The sequence below is a fragment of the Prionailurus bengalensis genome, chromosome A1, assembly GCF_016509475.1.
Source record: "Prionailurus bengalensis isolate Pbe53 chromosome A1, Fcat_Pben_1.1_paternal_pri, whole genome shotgun sequence".
Taxonomy (NCBI): Eukaryota; Metazoa; Chordata; class Mammalia; order Carnivora; family Felidae; genus Prionailurus; species Prionailurus bengalensis.
The window spans coordinates 122,424,720-122,445,482 of NC_057343.1; the positions used below are offsets into that span (position 1 = coordinate 122,424,720).

The 20,763-nt window shown below is 40.8% G+C and overlaps 1 non-coding gene across 1 annotated transcript; it reads left to right on the forward strand.

The window, feature by feature from the left end:
• Positions 1-1,095: 1,095 nt before the first annotated feature.
• LOC122496445 lies at positions 1,096-1,199 on the forward strand. Its single transcript, XR_006300814.1, has one exon. It is a non-coding gene; the product is annotated as a U6 spliceosomal RNA (small nuclear RNA).
• The last annotated feature ends 19,564 nt before the right edge of the window (positions 1,200-20,763 follow it).

Sequence of the window (20,763 nt, forward strand, 5' to 3'; positions counted from 1 at the left end):
AGATGCACAAAGAAGAAAATAAAAAGCAATGGAAATTTAAAAAGGTAACATTTAAGAAAACTTCCCTCAAATAAAGAGATTTGACACTAGTACCTAGAAAATCAATCCTGAATGAAGGTTGTCAAGGTATATTCTAAGAGATGTCTGAAGCTTACAAAAAAAAAAAAAAATGATTTGGGCGTTTAGTCAAAATACCAAATGACTTAAGTGACTGTCTTTGGCTTTATCCCAGAATACATAAAGTAGCATACTGAAAAGATTCAAAGAAAGAAATCCTAAGGCAAAGGTTTTACATCTAGCCAATATGTCAAAAGTTATGAACATGATGGAACCAGAGACTGTTGCTTCCATGTGCCCTTCCTGAGGAATTTCCTAAGGAAAGGTGTTTTAGACCACCAAAAGGGAAGGGCATTGACAAGAGGACTAATGATGAGCATAACTATGTAATCACCCATAAAACTATGATGGTTATGAGAAGAGTACATACCCAGCAGATATTATACAATAATTAAAGGGCCAGAAGGGTAACGGAGATATAAAACAGAATATACTTGTTGATTATTTTATAGTTACTGGTGAGGGTAAAAGGATATTTATTCACATGGCAAACTGGTGCATTGGGATAAGAGAAAATAAATTATTAACTCATTTAAATATTGTTAGGAAACCAATAGAAAATAACAAAAATAAGAGGGGGGGACTAAGGTTATTTTAGCTTTAATATAAAACTAACCCTTAAAATAAAGTGAGTACAAATATATTTGATAGGGCAAATAAAATAGACCGTATAGTGAAAAATTAGTGTTATGAAAGACTTGTGTATACATAACAGAGAGCAATATGAGTGAAAAGAATACAGTGCAAAGGAGTGTATACCAAATACTACCATTTGAATTAAAAGAAAGGCAAAATAAGGACATACACATGTATACACATATATATTTGTTTCTTTTTTTGCAAATAAGAGAGGATAAACCAGAAACTAATAAAATTCATGCATATGGGGATTGAAGAAAACTTCTCTGGGTTACCTTTTCGTATGATTTTAACTTTTGAACTACAGAACATTTTACATATTCATAAAGTTATTGACCGCTACCTTTAGCAGCACATACACTAAAACTGGAATGATACAGAGAAGATTAGCAGGGCCCTTATACAAACATGATCCGCAAATTCATGAGGTATTCCATATTTTAATGGTGGATGTTAACTAAACTTACCATTGTACTTATGTTGCAATACGTACATATATCAAATCACTATGTGATTCACCTGAAACTTACACAATGCTATATATCAGTTATGTCTCAATAAAAATTTTTAAAAATAAAAATAATAAAATCTTTAAAAATAAAGATAATAAAAAACCCACTACCACAAAGAAAGAAATGAAAAGAAATCAACATGGACAGGAAAATCCTAATTTGAAGATAAACAAATGAACTTATGTCAAGGTTAAAGGTCTTTAGACACACCGTTACTTTTAGGGGGCTAGACTCTAAGGATAAAATAAAAGCTTCAAACAATCTTGTACTTCATTAGTAAGTTTGTTGGTAGTGGTATCGACATAATAATTCTGAAACTATTGGGTGTATTATAACGAGCAGTAAATGAATAGCTATGCTGGCGTTGGTGAAAATTAGAGTTTTCAGTGTGAGAGAAAGGGGATAAAATAGGGACGTGGGGAAAGGAGGAAGAACCCTGTGATGTTCTATTAGAATTGGGGGGATTGAGATAAATTAATGATCTAAAATAAAATACACTTCCTGGCTGTGTCTACTGAAAGGGCCTAGAAGCAGTGACATCCCACTTACAGTGAGCACTCTTATCACTCAGTTCTTGGTTTCTAGCAAACTTTTCTCACTGAAAGGACCCAGGTCTGATTCCAGGTCTGGGTCAAGGAAAGTAGAAGATGAGCTTGGGACTTTCACTGATGGAAGAGCAAGGAAGTGCTCAAAAACAGATAGGGATGTGTCAGAAGGACCCAGAAACCAATTTGAAGGGGCTCCCATTTGGGAGGGGACAAATTTGGGACAAAATGAAAATTAAAAAGAAAATCATTGGTAATGAATATTCTGAGTTCATCATGATATTGAAGAGAATTGCAGAAGTGTGTGTGACGGAAGAGAAAGCTCTTCTTGAACAGTGGAACGATAGCTAAAACACATGGAAAAATGATAAAGCTTTTTTAATTGTGATTTTTGCAATCACTAATATCATAGTTGATTCAGGCAAGCCTTATTAATGATTGTTAAAACAGTCGCTGAAAATGTTGGGGACACCAGATACTCTCATATTTTCAAAGTACCATCCCGCAGATTAGTCATTCATCACTAAGGGCAAAGATGCCTTTACGGTGAGGAGTGCTAGCAGACAGATAGCACCTCAATCGACTAATTCAGCTTAGTGTAACCAATAAAAGGACAGAAAGGCATTTGTGTTGTGATGTGCTGAGATGGTCCCAGCCTCACCTCTGTGGAGTCTTGCTAAAAATCTTAACTGGATATAATTCTGAAGAATTATAGAAGAAACAACCAGACAACCCAAATTGTGGACATTGTGTAAAAGAACTGGCCTGAAAGTCAATGACAGGAAAGACCAATAAAAGAAAAAACAAAAAACAAAAAACGGGAAGGGCAGGAGAATTTTTTTAGAATAAAGGAGAGGCTTTTGAGAGAGAGATGACTTTATTATTATTTTTTTAATGTTTATTTTTGAGAGTGAGAGAGAGAGAGACAGAGTACAAGCAGGGGAGGAGCAGAGAGAGAGGGAGACACAGAATCTGAAGCAGGCTCCAGGCTCTGAGCGGTCAGCACAGAGTCTGATGCGGGTCTCAAACTCACGAGCTGTGAGATCATGACCTGATCTGAAGTGGACACTTAACACACTGAGCCACCCAGGCATCCCAAGAAAGAGAGAGAGGGAGAGAGAGATGACTTTAAAATAGCATGTGCTGGGGCACCTGGGTGGCTCGGTCAGTTGAGCGTCTGACTTCGGCTCAGGTCATGATCTCACGGTCTGTGAGTTCAAGCCCCGCGTCGGGCTCTGTGCTGACCGCTCAGAGCCTGGAGCCTGTTTCAGATTCTGTGTCTCCCTCTCTCTCTGCCTCTCCCCTGGTCATGCTCTGTCTGTCTCTGTCTCAAAAATAAATAAACGTTAAAAAATAAATAAATAAATAAATAAAATAGCATGTGATTCTTTTTTTTAAATTTTATTATTATTTTTTAATTTACATCCAAATTAGCATATAGTGCAACAATGATTTCAGGAATAGATTTCTTAGTGCCCCTAACCCATTTAGCCCATCCCCCCTCCCACACCTTCAGTAACCCTCTGTTTGTCCTCCATATTTATGAGTCTCTTATGTTTTGTCCCCCTCCACGTTTTTATATTATTTTTGTTTCCCTTCCCTTATGTTCATCTAAACCAGCATGTGATTCTTGACAAATCCTGGATAAGAATGAAAATAAAAACAAAGGCAAACCCAAAAAAGCTCCAAAGGACATTACTGGTTATGTAGGAGAATGTCCTTGTGTCTTACGAGATATATGGTGAAATACTATGGGGTGAAGCTTCATAGTCTCTAACCACCTTTCAAATGATTCAGTTAAAAAATAACCTCATAGAGGGGATTACGTGCAGTGAATGTACGGAGCTAAATGTTAACAACTGATGAATATGGGTGAAGTATATTTGAGTGTTCATTGTATTATTTTCTCAACTTTTCTGTCGGTTTTTAAATTTTCATCATAAAAGGCTAGGGTGAGGGACAAACATACGGTCCGGAGGTAGGGGCATGACTGCAAGGCAATAAATCTGCAGGGTAGCCAGCTAGTGACCTAGGACCTGAGTGACCTGGCCTGAAAAGATGAGCTGTCCTGTATCTGTTGGGATCCTTTTGGCTTCAAGTAACAGGATACCTGAGTCAAAGTAGCTAAAACTGTAAGGACATCTAATTATCTCATGTAACAAGAAGTCTAAAGGTAAATGGCTCCAAGGGTTGGTTGATTCGTCAGCTCAAGGATGTTACAGCCCTCTGTCAGTTTCTCTGCAGTTTTCTTGGCTTTAATTCATGGTTGCAAAATGGCTGCCATGGCTTCAAGTATCACGTCCTCACATGACATGTCCAAACCCAGCAGGAAGGACATGGGCTAATTCTTCCATTGGCTTTGCCTTCTTACATCAAGGATAAAATTCTTTCCCATAAGCCTCCCCTTCCTAAAGATTCCTCTTATATCTTTTGCTTTACAAATTAATTTAGTTTGCCACTTGGGGTTGTTCACCTGAACAAAACTGATTGAGAGTGATGGTTGTTGGAGGGCCAGCCAACCATGTTTGCCACATGAGCCAATCAGACTCACTTGGTCAGGAATCTGAGCCAAGAAACCTGGCCTGGGTTTGCTGTTAGCACTCAAGCTGGTGATGAATGGACAACCAGAAGCTAAGTCAAGGCCATGGCACAGCAGGCTGTGTACAAGGTAAGGTTAAGACAAGAGAAAACCCTCTAGAGAGGGTGAGGAAGCCATTTGGGAGAGAAAGGAGAAAACAGCACCTGTGCTGAGGAGAGTGGAGCTGCCTTGAGGGCTAAATACTGCTCTTCAACTGCCTAGGTCCCTCGTTTCCTGGTTATGATTTCTGTTCCAGGTCACGGAGAATATAGCAGTTAGGACTCGTCTGCCAGTAACAGAACAAACAAACAAGAAACTGTCCCAGCATGAAAGAGCAATTACTTATAAATGTACAGGAATTTCTTAAACTACCCAAGGTAGGAGTTTGGCCTGTCCAGAAAATGCTAGAACTAGGTGACTTGTCTCTGACTCTTCCTCTGTGTTTCTGTGGAGTCGATTTCATTCTTATCTCTGCAGTAGAATGTCTCTGCTTGCTGGCCCTATGTTATCAAACATTCACCCATACCTTCTAAATTTGCCCTAAAGTTTTGGCCCCACAAAGAACCCAGGCAGTAGTCAGTACCTAGGTCCTAGTTTCAAGTTCCCAGAGGAGAGAAGCTGAGAGGCCTAAGTTGGGTCAGATGACCAATATACCAAGTCTCTAAGCTTCAGGTCACAGCACTTGCAAGCATGGGACAGGGAGGAGGAACAGTGCTAGGAGAAAGGGGTCATTGACCCAGGCTGGAAAGATATCCCCAAAGTTATCCATCATGATCTTCAAGATAGTGGTTTGCAAGGTTTCGGTGAAGATTGGCCCCCCAGGAGGACATTTAGCAATGTCAGGAAACATTTTTGGTTATCACAATTTAGGGGGTCGGTGTTACCTGCATCTAATGGGCAGAGGCTAGGGATGTGGTTAAACACCCTAGGATGCTCCCACAACAAAAAATTATCTAGTCCCAAATGTCAATATTGCTGCGATTGAGAACCCCTGCCTCCCTTTTGATTCTAGTGACTGTTCTTTCAATCAAATGGAGTATCTGTACCCACAGAGAACAGAATAGGACTCGGTCAGTATTTGTTGGACAGACAGTGAATGAAAACACCGTTCTAAGGGTGTGTGGATGCCATTTCTGCTGCTGATTACCTGGGTTCAGTGGGCATTCTTAGTGAAGGAGCCCACAAAGCCCACAAAGACTGTGAGGTTCTTGCCCTGGGTGGGGGGATTGTTAAACAAAAAGAGGAGACATACAAGCAGAAGACAGAACCATAAACACACACACACACACACACACAGCCCTTGCAAGTGCTCAAAACACAAGCAGCAGCTGCCTACCTGGTACCTGCTCCTCCCCACACACCATAAGGGAGAGCTGTAAATCCTTAAGTCCCAAACAGCTGCCAGTCAGGATAGGCGTGTCTTTTTTTTCCCACACTAACTTGTCAGGCAGGAAGGGACAGGCTCCAGGCCACTGGGTTTCTTTTTGGCTTAGGCGATACAACATCTGCTTTCATTTCCTGAGAAGTGTTGTCAGCCTGAAATTTAAATATAAAAATAAAATTATATAAATGGTACAGAGCATAGAAGGCTTCAGGAACAAGGAGAAGAAAGATTTTGTAAACCTGGACATTTTCCTGAAATTCCTGATAAACTCGCGTCTGCTATTTGGCAAAGTTTTCTGGAGGTTTCCCAGCATAAACATCAGAGAGTAGATAACTCAGGGTCTCTGCTGCCCTCTAGTGGCAATAGTGAAGACTATCAGGGGGTTCAGAGAAGGAGAGAGGCTTTTCAGTACATTGCTTTATTACTTCATCTAATTTCTCAGTAGGTATTTACTGAGCTTATCCTCTGTGCAGACACCGGGCTAGGCATTAAATCCAATAGTGAGGAATACACCCTGTTCTCATGCGATGTACATTCTAGCAAAGCGGATAGACTGTGTATGTGGCAACACATAAATATTTTAAGGTTGTTCAAAGTACTCTGAAAATAATTACCAGGGAAACAGGGGAGAAGGAACACTTTAAGATCGGATGGGCTGGGAAGGTGATGTGTGAGCTGAGACTGGAAGGGAGACAAAGCTGGCAGTGCTGAGAACAGGACCAAAGGCTTTCCAGGCAGATTGAGGAGGGGGTGTCAACTCTGCAGGCAGGAAAGAGCTTGGCGGGTCCTGAATCCAGGGTGGAGCAGGGGACAGAGTGGAGGAAAGACCAGGTCATGAAGGGACCCTGTGGTCTGCAAAGGAACTTGGATTTTATTCAGAGTAAATCTTACTCTGTAGAGGAAGCTATTGAAGTTTGCTATTTTTGTTTTTAAAACATTATTCTTTATGATGCAACATATTTGCTACAGGGTATCAATACAGATGTTTCCAGAAGTAGGAGAAAGTTCACAAAGGTGCATACGTTAAACAAGTAAGTAAGCATCTAATAGGTAAATATACTTTGTCTTGCGTGTGTGGTTAAAGGAAGGGGACGGGACTGGGATGCCGAGCCAGATGGGGCCATGCGGGAGTCACGCTGGGCCAGAGCGACCGTGCGGAGATGGACAGAAACGGAGGCCGGGAGGTGCACCTTCAGGACCTGGGGACTGGCCGCAGATGGAAGATGGTGATAGATAGAGAGAGCTGCCAAGGGCATGAAAATCAGGTCTGACACGCGGCTGAAGAGAAGTGGCGTTTGCAGGCTCCGACCCTGGCTCCTTGCGGGCCAGCAGGCGAGGGCTGTACACGTGTGTGCTTTGCTCTCTTTCCTTCGCCTCAGTCTGGGTGATTGTACCCGACAGTTCCCGGGGAGGCATCCCTCATAAAAATGGCTGTAAAGCCTTTTGCTAATATGAAGCCTCCCATAAATGTCAGGGGATGAGAATTATAGCCCCGCAGCCTCATAAAAGAGAGAGCGTGTCGTGGCTTGAGGAAGCCACAGCGACTGTGAGGGCACCAAGCTGTCTTTCCAAGCTGTATTTTAGTTTCGGGGGAGATATGACCGGAGGAAGCGGAGTACTAGTGAGGCCACAGTGGCTCCCAGCCCTTCTTGAAAGGCCCAGTTATCAAACCTGTCAGCAAAGCTTCTATGCACCCGGCCGGGGCTTCTTCAAGGTGAAGCAGAACATGTTCTTAACTGCTTCTTACTTGGAACGAATTAGTCTGAAGAGAGAGTTAATGTTACTACCAGCTCTTTGTAACTATTCTTACTAACTCAGCCGGGAGGAGTAGGGGTATTAGGGAATCTGGCCTCAGGCAGCCTCTGATTCTGGGGAATAAACAACATACTGTTTCCCGCCTCTTTCAGTCCTTGACCCACCTGTCAGCTAATTAGTGCATGTTACCCAGGTGTTTTCCTGCCCCGAGCCGCTGCCCTGCTCACCATCTGCCTGACAATCCTTTGATGTACCCCATATGTCTAACAGCCACGACCCTAGTGCCCTTTATTTCTCCTCTTTTATTTCTCTCTCTTTGCTCTGTGTTCAACATACGGCTCAACATCGCTGGGATCAGATGATAAGCGTGGCAATTGTGCTGAGGGCCTGGAAACTGGGCTCAGGGGCCTAGAAACAGGATCTGAAGGCCCCTCTCAGAAGAAGCTACTCAGAGCTGACTGCCAGCTGGATGAGTAACTTCAGGGAGCACATACACGCTGAAAAAGTCACATAAAAACAATAGTAGCTGACGTCTATACTGAGGCCTGACTGCGCGCCAGGCACCTGCCCCGATGGCCTTAACTCAGGTGGGCCTTATAATAACCTTAGGCGGTGAGTACAACTGCTATTTTCATTTTCATATGAGGAAGCTGGGGTCTGAGGAGGTGGTGACTTCTGCAGGGTGAGCGCTGGTAAGTGGTAGGACCCTTTTTCAATGCAAGTCTGATCTTGAAGTCTGTGCACCGCTCTGTCTCTGGCCCATCAGTTAGGATAACATGAGATTCCTAATGGCATGAGGGGTATTCTGCTCTGCTGTTTTTCTGTTGAAGCCATGCTGCCTTTGTTTTTTTTTTTCCCCTAACTTCCCCTCTACACATCTGTGTGTGCGCACACCCTCTCCCACCCTCCCACCCACACACGTCTTCACCTACATGCCCATCCCAACCCTTGGGCCCTAGTGGCATTTTGACATTGAATCAAAATTACACTGACATTATTATATGTTCACTGAGAAAGCTTTTTTTTTTTTTAATTTTTTTTTCAACGTTTATTTATTTTGGGGACAGAGAGAGACAGAGCATGAACGGGGGAGGGGCAGAGAGAGAGGGAGACACAGAATCGGAAACAGGCTCCAGGCTCTGAGCCATCAGCCCAGAGCCTGACGCGGGGCTCGAACTCCCGGACCAGGAGATCGTGACCTGGCTGAAGTCGGACGCTTAACCCACTGCGCCACCCAGGCGCCCCGAGAAAGCTTTTTCAGGAGCAAACACCGCTAGCCCCCATACCTTCCAACAAACTCCAATACTAATAAAGCCCCCAAAACATCAACCAATTTGTGGGTCAACTTTCTATATTATGAAATATTTTTTTTTTTTACCATTTTTGCTATTGATTTTTCATTTACTAAGTTAGTAATAAATAATAATAGACTGACAATACTGTCTTTCAGACAGAATTGAGTGTTCACTTAAATTTCAGAGGGAAGATTTGAATCAGCCAGCAGTTTTATCTACATCAAATTTTACCAATTTTTATTTTGTTTTCATGAGGGTCCTTCAGTGACTGTTAGTTCTGCCAGACCCAACTTTTCCAAGACAAATTTTGCAAATTAGCACTTGAAGATTTGACCTTTGGGTCAGTTTTTAGTCAGCAACCATATTTTGCCACACACAACCATAGCCGTTCTTAGGTTTAATTTGTGTTGGTTATTTTTTACCAGAAATATCCATTATGAACTGGACACTAGACTAATAGTTTATATTTATTTCTTGGTTACCTGTGAGAAAGTTGGGAGCATTTTATGCAACAGAGAGAGCTACATAAAACAGAGGGAAGGATCCAGGCATGGAGAGATAAATAAAGCAAGCGGAGATCAGGTAAAAAGAATAAAATTTAGGGGTGCCTGGGTGGCTCAGTTGATTAAGCACCCGACTTTGATTTCGGCTCAGGTCATGATCTCACAGTTTGTGAGTTCGAGCCCCACGTCCACACTGTTAGTGCAGAGCCGGCTTGGGCTCTGTCTCTGTCTCTGTCTCAAAAATAAATAAACATTAAAAAAGAATAAAAATTATATTTATAGTAATGGTAACAGGTATCGTTTATTGAACACTTACTATGAACCCTGTTCTAAACTCTTTAAATGGGCTTATATTCATTTCACCGTTACAATAACTCTTTGCAGAGATATAATTGTTATTTCCGGTTCATGATGGGGAAGCTTTGGCACAAAGACTGGAAGTGAATTATCCCAAAATACACAGCCGGCAGGAGGCAGATCCAGGATTCAAACCCAGGCAGCCTGCAGCAGAGAAGCCACAGCGGTCCTTGTGCCTTGATTGCTTACTTCTCAATATTGCAGCATCAAAATGTCCTCTAGAACAAAATGGTGCCATGAGTCAAAATGCCCTTCTTTCACCCCATGCTTTTTGGCCACCCAAAATGCCTCCCCACATTATCTGTGCCCAGTGTAGTCACATGCTTCTTACATAGGAGCTGGCCTGACCTCAGCGACGAGGAGCCCCCTGCCCACAGGGCTGGGTCTCTTGCCCCTCTCCCTCTGCTGGGCTCCCCAGGATCTGAGCTAATCCTTGCTGGAGGTCTTATCATCTGTGTTGCCAATTTTGTTTCTTAGTCTTCCTCCTTAGACCACCAGCTCCTTAAGGACAGGAGTTGGTTTGTTTCCATGTCCCTAGTGTAGGGCTAGTACAGAGTAGAAAGGCTGTGGAATTTCTCCAATGAGTGAGTGTGTCATTTCACTAATAGTGACTTCCACTAATAGTGATTTGCTTTGTTGTTTACTTTTTAGTGCAAATACTTTGGCCTAACAGGTTCTTCTGCATAAAGGGAGCTGTGACCTTTCATGACAGTCCTGGAAGCTTGCTAATTAAAAGCTCGTGGAGTCTTGATGTTCTGGCAAAAGTGATTGGGCTGTGGGTAAATTATTTCTACTGTTTTCTATTTTGTTCTAAAAACCCTACAGTATCTGGTGATAACAGATTTCATTAGCAAGGGAATTTGAATATAGCAGAGTGAATCAAAGTCTAAAACCAGAACAAGTCTGTTGAGAATATACATCTGTACTATACTGCATATATAGGTGTATGTATGTGTGTGTGTGTGTGTGTGTGTGTTAGTACTTAATACTTGATCTGTAAAGTTGGAGAAGTTATCCCTGTGTATTACCTAGGCTGTCCAAGTCAGAAATCTTAATGTTGCCTAAAACTCCCCACCTGTCCCACACTCAAATCCAACCCATCACTGAGTTTTGTTGATTCTATCTTTTATTTTTTTTAAGGTTTTATTTATTTATTTTGAGAGAGAGCACACCAGTGGGCGAGGGGCCGGGAGAGAGGGTTGGGAGAATCCCAAGCAGGCTCCAGGCTGTCAGCACAGAGTTCGACACAGGGCTCCATCTCAGAAACCGTAAGATCACGACGTCTGCTGAAACCAAGAGTTGGACGCTTAACTGACTGAGCCACCCTGGCGCCCTGATTCTTTTATTTTTTATTTTTATTTTTTTAATGTTTATTTATTTTCCAGAGAGAAAGAGAGACACAGAGTGTGAGTGGGGAAGGGACAGAGAGAGAGAGGAGGACACAAAATCTGAAGCAGGCTCCAGGCTCTGAGCTGTCGTCAGCACACAGAGCCCCACGCGGGGGCCGAACACGTGAACTGCGAGATCATGACAGGAGCGGAAGTTGGTTGCCCAATTGCCTGGCTCTGGATTCTATCTTTTAAATAGTTTCTGAACCTGCTCCCTCTTCTCCATCTCACTGTCATTGTTTCAGCTTAAAGCCCCATCGTGGTCAAAAACAAAAGCTTTCTAGGTCTCCCTGACTTCAAGCTTGCTGTGTTTCAACTCCTTATCTGCACTGTAATCCAAGCGATCATTTTAAGAAGCAGATCTGATCCTGTCACTCCCCAGCTTGGAATTCTCAAATAATTTATCACCTGCGGAATAAAATAGAACCTCACCCACCTTTTCAGTCCTGCTGCCTGCCACTCCCCTATATGTTAGTCCTTCCGTCACGTAGTTCCTAAAATTACTTCCAAAACACTGTCCTTAATACATCCTTTCCTAGTCCTTTCTGTTAGCTCAGTTTCCACCTCCACAGCGCAGTCTCCCTCCAAATATAGTTGCCCCTTCTGTATTTCTGCCTGAGTTCCAAGCCGTATGGCATAAACGTTGGAAGCAAATGTAGTAGTGTGGCATTGCCTGAATAGGGCACTTACTGTAGGAGTTGGGGCCACTCAGTTAACCTTTGTAATGTCATCTGCAAAACGGAGATGATAAGTCACAGCTGCGTTTCACTGTCATGAGGAGTTACGTGCGAAGTTCCATGTAAAATGCTTGCATGTAGTAATCATTCGGTAAATATTAGTCATTTGTCTTGGCTAAGATTTGGCTTATTTACCCCTTTTCTAGACTGTACTCCATGGACAATGAATCTCGCATCGTTAGCAGCTATGATAGTTCCTCACACAAAATGAATGTTCATTACATGTTTGCTAAAGGGACAAATGAATGGATTTGCCAAATGGACAAGTTAATTATCTTCTGAATCCAAAATTAGAACCCTTGGTCTGATACATTTTGTGTAATGAAGAAGAGTTCAAGTAACTTCTAAAATGGTGAGTTATTACTTGAGCAATAAAACAGTGATTGCCTCAATCTGTCCTGACACTTGTGTGAGGCTTAATGAGACACTGCAGATGTTGAGTTTTATAAATTTTGAGAGACAGAGCTTTCTGTCAGATTTAACCAAGGAAGTAAAGTCGTAGAGACTTGGGTTCTAGCCCTGTGTCTGCCACTAACTGGATATATGACCACGACAAAGTTAATAATCTCTCAGGGTCTCTATTTCCTCATCCATAGACAAAGAATGTTGGACCAGATGAGATTCCTTTCAGCTCTCCAGTAAACTCCTTTTGTAACTTCTCAGGTAGCAATGTAGGGAATTTGTATCTGACAGATAGTCTATAAAACAAGTGTAATATAACATATAATAACAAGTGACAGATAGTCTTAAAACAAGTCTTAAATATTAACTTTCAACAAGGATTCCTGAGATGATGTTGTTTTAATTTTGAGGAACAAAATCTTAATAGTATGATTCTGGGGCTGGAATGAGCCATAAAAGACAGGATTGTTGTTAATAAAAGAAAGAGAAGGGCTCCCTTTGACCAATTCAGTAAAAGAAATAGTGTTTACTTTACACAGTGGATTTGGTGTACTGTTTGGATCAATAACCAAGATGTTGTAAATGTGTCATTGAGTATTCTGGGGACAAATCCAAAGGTTCTAGCAAAATGCATACACAGTGGACTTAGATCCAGTCATCTGTGTTAATAAAACCAAAGCTTGCAGATGACTAGGTGACTATTCCAGGACAAATCCAAATGAGGGTAATCTTAGGGAATGCGATTACCATTTAATAAGCGGAGGCCTAAGTAATCACATGGTATCCAATTGAGGAAAAATTGTGGAAACGAAACATAGATAGTTGTCTTAGTGCAGGTGTCCTCTACTCTGTGATTCATAGATCCCAGGTGGTCAATGGAACTATCTTAAGGGTCTACAAATTCATGAGCTTGTCAACCACTTATTGTCTGTTGACTGAATCAATCAATTATGTTAATGATAAAAATGACTTCCTTTCTGTTTGTTCCCTACAGAGCAGAATGGAAAAGAACACAATTCTTTTTAAAATGTCCTTCTAGGGATGCCTGGGTGGCTCAGTCTGTTAAGTGTCCAACTTTGGCTCAGGTCATGATCTCATGGTTCATGGGTTCGAGCCCCGTGTCGGGCCCTGTGCTGGCAGGTCAGAGCCTGGAGCCTGCTTCAGATTCTGTGTCTCCTTCTCTCTCTGCCCCTCCCCTGCTCACACTGTGTCTCTCTTTCTCTCTCAAAAATAAATAAACATTAAAAAATAAATAAATAAAATGCCCTTCTAGTTAGGGAAGTAGGCTTTGGTACACATGAGAGGAAGAGCAGAGAGATCCCCAATGCAAGAGCATACAGAGGTGGACCAAATGGAAGGTATATCTCTATTTGGAATAGTGAATTATCAGTCCGTCATGACCCACTGTTATTAAAAATTCAAATCAAATAACTTACTTCCCTTGTTCTGCTTCCAATCTCATTGAGCTGTTTTCTGATAATTTCGCTGGCTCTGTAAGTTGGCCCACAGGGAGGACAGGGACATCTGGCTCACCCGACTATTGTAATTCTCTGTAAATAAACTGGCATTCTGGTTTATGGAGATGGGTCTTTACGTGCTCACTTTAAAGTGAGTGTTTTGACTTTGGTTCTGGTCTTATTGTGCCAACAAAATCTGTTGGGGAGACTGCAAAGCTAGGAGTGCAATCCTTAACCACAAGTATTTCCCGAGATCAAGGGCATCTTGGGAGGACTCGGCACTTAGGTAGCTGAGACTTTTCTAGGGACATCTCTTTGCGTTACTTGCCCTCATCATTGGATAAGTGTCTCATCTCGTCTTCTCAATTTGTAGATGGATAAATTAAGGTAAACATCATAATATGGCTGTGGTTCGTACCCTCTGTCCTTGGTTAGCACCACTGAAAGCTAGTTGTCTGGAAGCTTATGACGCATTTTGAAATCTTTTCATTTTGAAATAATTTTGGATTTACAGAAGAGACACAAAGTTACCACAGAGATACCCTAATGTTAACCTATTATGCAACCATAGTACATTTATCAAAACCAAAAGGTACAATTCTAACTGAACTACCAGCTTTATTCAAATCTCCTCAGTTGTTTTCCCACAAGTGTCCTTTTTCTGTTCCAGGATGCAATCCAAGATACCACATTGCATTTAGTTGTTACATTTCCTCTGCTGCCTTAAAGCTGTGATAGTTTCTCAGTCCTTCCCCTTCTGTCATGACTTACACACTTTTGGAGAATATCGGTCAGGTATTTTGTAGAATGCCCTTAATTGCTATTTGTTTAATGTTTCCTCAGGTTTAGACTGATGTTATGGATTTTGGGGAGGAATGCCACGGAGGTGAAGAGACCTCCTCATCACATCGTATCAGGGGTGCACACCTTCACTAAAGATATTAACCCTGAGCACTTGGTTGAGATCGTTTGTGCCATATTTCTTCACTCTAAGTGTAAACTCTGTTAGGTAGAGTCCCTAAGTTCAGCCTACACTCAAGGAGAAGAACATCAACCTCCACCTTTTGGAGGGAGGAGTCTCAAAGAATTCATTGGCATATCTTAAAACCACTGCAGTATTTTATAAATTTGGGGTGGAGATATTTTGAGCCTATGCAGTATCTTGTTTGTCTTCACAGTTTCATTCACTAATTTAGGCATGCATCAGAAGAACTTGCCTGCAGCATGATTACTTTGGTATCCTAACGGTGATTTTCTGTTTTCCTCATTGCTTCTACATTTATTAGAAACAATATTTTTAATGGATGTCAAAACTCCAGTGCGTTTTGTGACCTGGCATCTTTTCATCTGCCTCTTCAGTTTGGTTTCTGTGGCTAAATCCTTCTCTTGAGAATATCTTTTCTTCTAGAAGAGAGATTCACAGGTTTTTCCTTCTGTAGTGATCAGGCTTTCTCTACATTTTGGCATTTAAACAATATTATACATACCATCGTTATCAGCTTTCCAATGAAAGAGTCAGACAGGAGATTTCTGTTACCTTAATCTGTTTAATAGGATGCTCTTACTCTTTCTAATTTTATTTTTATTATTTTAGTATAGTTAACATATAATGTTACATTAGTTTCAGGTGCATAACAAAGTGATTTGACAAGTTTATACATTATGCAAAGCTCACTATGATAAGTATAGTGACCATTATGACTACAGAGGAGACCTTACTCTTTACCTATCTACTTTAGCTTGTGTTGGGATAGTTGGTATCATCAGTTTGCTTTTATTCTCTTATCTTTTGTCAGACTATAGACTAAAAATGTAAGCAGCTACACTTTGCTGTGTACCAGTTTAAACATTCTTTTATGTAGTTCCCTACATTTCAATGTTTCAAGGCTTAGACTATTTTCTTTGTTAGCGGAAAATTTCAACTATTAAAAAGTAGAGAGGATAGCATCATAAACTATCACTTCCCTATGACCTAGCTTCAACAGTTATCAAGGTACAGTCAGCCCTGTTTCATCTATGACCCTCTCTCCTGCCTTGTACTTCCCTACGCTTGTTTATTTTTTTATTTTTATTTTTTTATTAATTTTTTAAAGTTACATCCAAATTAGTTAGCATATAGTGCAACAATGATTTCAGGAGTAGATTCCTTAATGCCCCTTACCCATTTAGCTCATCCCCCCTCCCACAACCCCTCCAGTAACCCTCAGTTTGTTCTCCATATTTATGAGTCTGTTCTGTTTTGTCCCCCTCCCTGTTTTTATATTATTTTTGTTTCCCTTCCCTTAGGTTCATCTGTTTTGTCTCTAAAAGTCCTCATATGAGTGAAGTCATATGATTTTTGTCTTTCTCTGACTGACTAGTTTCACTTAGCATAATACCCTCCAGTTCCATCCATGTAGTTGCAAATGGCAAGATTTCATTCTTTTTGATTGCCGAGTAATACTCCATTGTATATATATATACCATATCTTCTTTATCCATTCATCCATCGATGGGCATTTGGGCTCTTTCCATTCTTTGGCTATTGTTGATAGTGCTGCTATAAACATGGGGGTGCATGTGTCCCTTCAAAATAGCACACCTGTATCCCTTGGATAAATGCCTAGTAGTGCAATTGCTGGGTCATAGGGTGACTTCTATTTTTAGTTTTTTGAGGAACCTCCATACTGTTTTCCAGAGTGGCTGCACCAGCTTGCATTCCCATACACTTGTTTATTTTGAAGTTAATCCCAGTCATTATGTTATTTAATCTGAAAGTCTTCAGTTGGTATTATAACTTCTTTTGTGAGTCAATTAGAAATGATCATCAATTAATCAGTTTGCTCATTGACTGATTTATTGACTGGCACTGAGCTACATTCAAGAGAAATGAACTGAAAAAACATGAATTCATTCCCTAGTGTCTTGGAATCTAGATTCAATTGGACTTTGAAGTTACTCTCTGAGCCAGCTTAGTTACTTCCTTTCTTAGTTACTTAACTTCCCTTTGTCCCAGTTTCTTGATATGTAAAACGGGATAGTAATGATGCCTTACTTAGATGATTGTTGGGGTGCCTGGGTGGCTCAGTCATTTGTGTCTCCAACTCTTGATTGCAGCTCAGGTCATGATCTCAGTGTTCATGGGATTGAACCCCTACTGTCAGTGCAGAGCCTACTTGGGATTCTCTCCTTCCCTCTCCCTCTGCTGCTCCCCGCTCACACAGACTCTCTCTCTCTGTCTCTCTCTCTCTTTCACTCTCTCTCAACGTAAATAAATAAATAAACTTAAAAAAAAAAGAAGATTGTTGTGAAGAACAAATGGGTAATCTATGGAAATTTGAGCATCAAAAATTATTATTGATTTTAGTTAATTGAAAGGGAATGAATCTATTGACAACCCATGAGTCTATGTTAAACTTAAAGAAAGGAATTCGAAAAACACCCAATTTGTCTCTAGTTGAGTCGGCTATCAAGACACCTTTTTATTTTGAAAGTTCACAAATAAAGGGAAAGAATCACACATTTATCTACCTTTTAAAACACACACTGAATTTTTGGGTAAGTAAATAGCTCCTCTTGTTCAGGGAAATCTCCAATTTGCAGAATTGTTAGGTAGTATACATAGAAGGTAACATATAATTAGAAACTCGTTATTTTGCCACCCCGAGGAAATATTGATTCAGGGAAAGATAAAACCATTAAACCGTTTAAATTAGTGGTTGATAGGTAGGATTACCGTTCATCCAATTTTGCCCAAAATAGTCCTGGTTTCTGACCAGAGTCCAGGTGTAACTATTAATAGTACAGATAGTACACTGGTTACGGTGGAAGGATAGAGCTGTCACTGCGGTAACCCAGTGTCACTCTCAGCATCATTAAGGATGGGATAATCAGATATGCCTGTATTTCTGGGTGTGTTATAACTGAAATAAACAGCACTACTTATGAAGCTCTTTTCATAAAAATGTTCAACTTATATCTAACCAAGTCTTCGGATCTAAGTTCTAGCTTCCAGAAATACAAGGGTTAGAGGAAACAATCAGAGACATCCAGAGGGTGGAACTGGCCTGGTATCTTCAGCAAGTCAGTGTCCTGATAAAAGGAACTCTTGTAGGTTAAAAGTGACCTAAGCAACATAGCAACCAGATGCATTGCATGGTTCTGAATCGGATCTTGCTTTGGCCAAACCAGCTAAAAATGACATCTTAGAGACAGCTGGGGAAATGTGAATATAGACTTGGCATTACCCTTAATTTTGTTAGGTGTGAAAATGTTATATTTGATACATAGAAAACTATGTATTTTTTTAAGAGATACATACTGATGTATTTAGTGGTAGAATGTTACGATGTTTATAATTTAAAGTACTTCAGCGTTAAAAACAAAAAAAGTTAACAGGGAAAGAAATAACACAATATATGTAAAACATATCATATACACACTGCTAATTGTTACAATACGTAGTAACAAGTGATTGGAATGTTACAGAGACATGAGGGGTGTTACAGGAAAAGAATCTAAGAGGGGAAATAGCAGGAAGTCAGGTTTTCTCTCCGAACACTGCTTTCTGGAGAAGTAAGGTGGAAGTTGAGAGCTAAAAGATGACCCCTGGCGATGGCATTCAACTCTTGGGTAATCTCCTCCCCTTGAGCGTGAGCTGGACTTACCAATTTGCTTCTAGTGAACAGAATATGGCAGCAGTGATGGAATTTCACTGCCAACATTAAGTTACAAAAAATCTGTCGCTTCTGTCTTGGGCATTCTGTCTCTTTCTCTTTTAGATTGCTTATGGGAGGAGAGGCAAATTGCCATGTTGTCATCAGCCCCATGGAGACATCCATGGGGATGTCCTCAGTTTTTAAGAACGTGCAAGGAAGTGACACATGCCAACAACCAGATGAGAGCACTTAGAAGCAGATCCTTGAACTTCAGGTGAATCTTCCCCCTTGGCTGACAACCTGATTGCCGCCTCACAAGAGACCTCCAGCTAGAGGCTGAGCTTGGATTCCTGACCCATGGAAACTGTGAAATAAGAAATTTTGTTGCTCTAAGCTGTTAAATTCGGGGGCAACTTGTTGCCCAGATATAGACAACTAGACACAGATAAGAAAGAAAGCAGGGGTAAGCTACTATTCTTATTTGCTGCTCTGACCCACATGTTGATTTAGTATGATGTTTACTCTTCATAGAGTAATATTGTTCTAGTTTCTTGGCTGATAGCTCAATGTCTTCGTGTAGACATGTGCAAAAAGCTGAAAATTATCTTGATTTTAACCGTTTAGGTAAAGCATCAGCTAGCAAAATGCCCCAAAGCAACTCAGTTAACAAATATTACTTATTGAGGCCTGTTTGTTGCTGCCTAGGCCATGGTAAATGGTCACTTATAAAACCTCATGGCAGCTCTTTTATTTTCCAAATAGAGAAGCTGAAGCTATGGAAAGTCAAGTAATTTGCCCAGGATTATGCTGCCAGGAATTCATAGAGCCAGGACTAGAATCCTGATCTCATTTCATTAATCAGCTATCCATATTGCCTCTTAGGTAGCCAGCAGGTGTATCTCCATTACTGAGTTCTCTTCCAATGTTTCAAAGACCATTATTTCCCCCAACGAGGAATAATACAGCTGCACAGCCCAGTAGACAACACTGGCCTCTCGGGTGAATGAACACTCTGCTAGATGTTGGGGATTCAGTGAAGAAAATAGAGTCCTTTCAAAGTATTTCAGTCTAGAGGGAAGAGGCAGAAATGGTCTGTTAACTATGCTATCTTTCTGGTTTGGGTGGGATTTAGCAGTCCCCAGTTGGCTTTGGTGTGAGATACATCTGTGCTCGAAACCCTAGCTTCACTTTTTATTGGCTGTGTGAATGTCACTTTGCACAAGCTATGAAATCTCCGTGAGCCTTCGTTTCTCCACATATAAACTGGTGACAATACGTCTGCCTGTAGGGCTGCTGAGGGGATTAACCATAGTGTATGCAAAGTACCTACGATAGGTTTAAGATAGGTGTTCAGAAACGCCTGATTCTGCATTGGAACCACGTTTCAAGAGTCACTTCTGCAGGATGACTTCATAGCCAAAACTTAAAGCCCTGATGATATTAACTAGTCTTAAACAAACACTGTCTCTTTACCTCACTTTGACAGACTAAGTTTCAGGCTCTGTAATTCAATTGTTGCTAATTTGGCAACGGTAGTATTTGTTGTTCTGTTCTGTGCAGCTATGCACGTTTTCAGTAACCTGAGTTATCACGCTTTGGCCACAGGGAACTGCATTTGGTCTCTTGCAAGATGCACTGAGCCCCTTTATATTTTCACATTGATTCAGTAAAATGGCTCACTGTAGATGCAGCTCAGATGAGATATTTGCTGTATATTTTGTGTAACTGTTGAGTGCAAAATATGCAAATTTCAAGCTCATGTTTATATGAATAAGCTATGGCAATGAAACAATGAAATACTTAAACATAAAATCATATACATATGATACATATATATAGGTATGCCTGCTCTACATATCTAAAAAAAAAGATGATAAAATTAGATATAAATATCTTAATGTCTCTCTCTCTATAGATAGATATAAGTAATAAAACTATCAAATGATAAAACTTTCATTACAACTGCAGAGTGTTTCTTCCATTCATTCAAACTGACAGTTTGTTTTCATCTTTTATACATGCCACTGATTTGCTTTCTATAAGGTATCTATTTTGGGATGCTTTATTTCCCCTCAGCACTGGGGAATAGTTTGTCATGAGCCATCTATATCAGTATTATTCTCAGAATAGTTTGGCATGATTTGGGGATGTATGCTGCTACTGAAAAAGGGATCTAACTCCCACTCTTAGGCTCCAGTTTGTTTGAATGTCATATAGTTAGTGAAATTTTAAGCATTCTTTTCTTTAAAAAAAACCTTTCTTTTAATGTTTATTTATTTCTGAGAGACAGAGAGAGAGAGAGAGAGAGAGAGAGAACAAGTGGGGGAGGGGCAAAGATAGGAGGAGACAGAATCAGCAGGCTCCAGGCTCCAAGCTGTCAGCACAGGGCCCAATGCGGGCCTCAAACTCACAAACGGAGAGATCATGACCTGAGCTGAAGTTAGACGCTCAACCGAC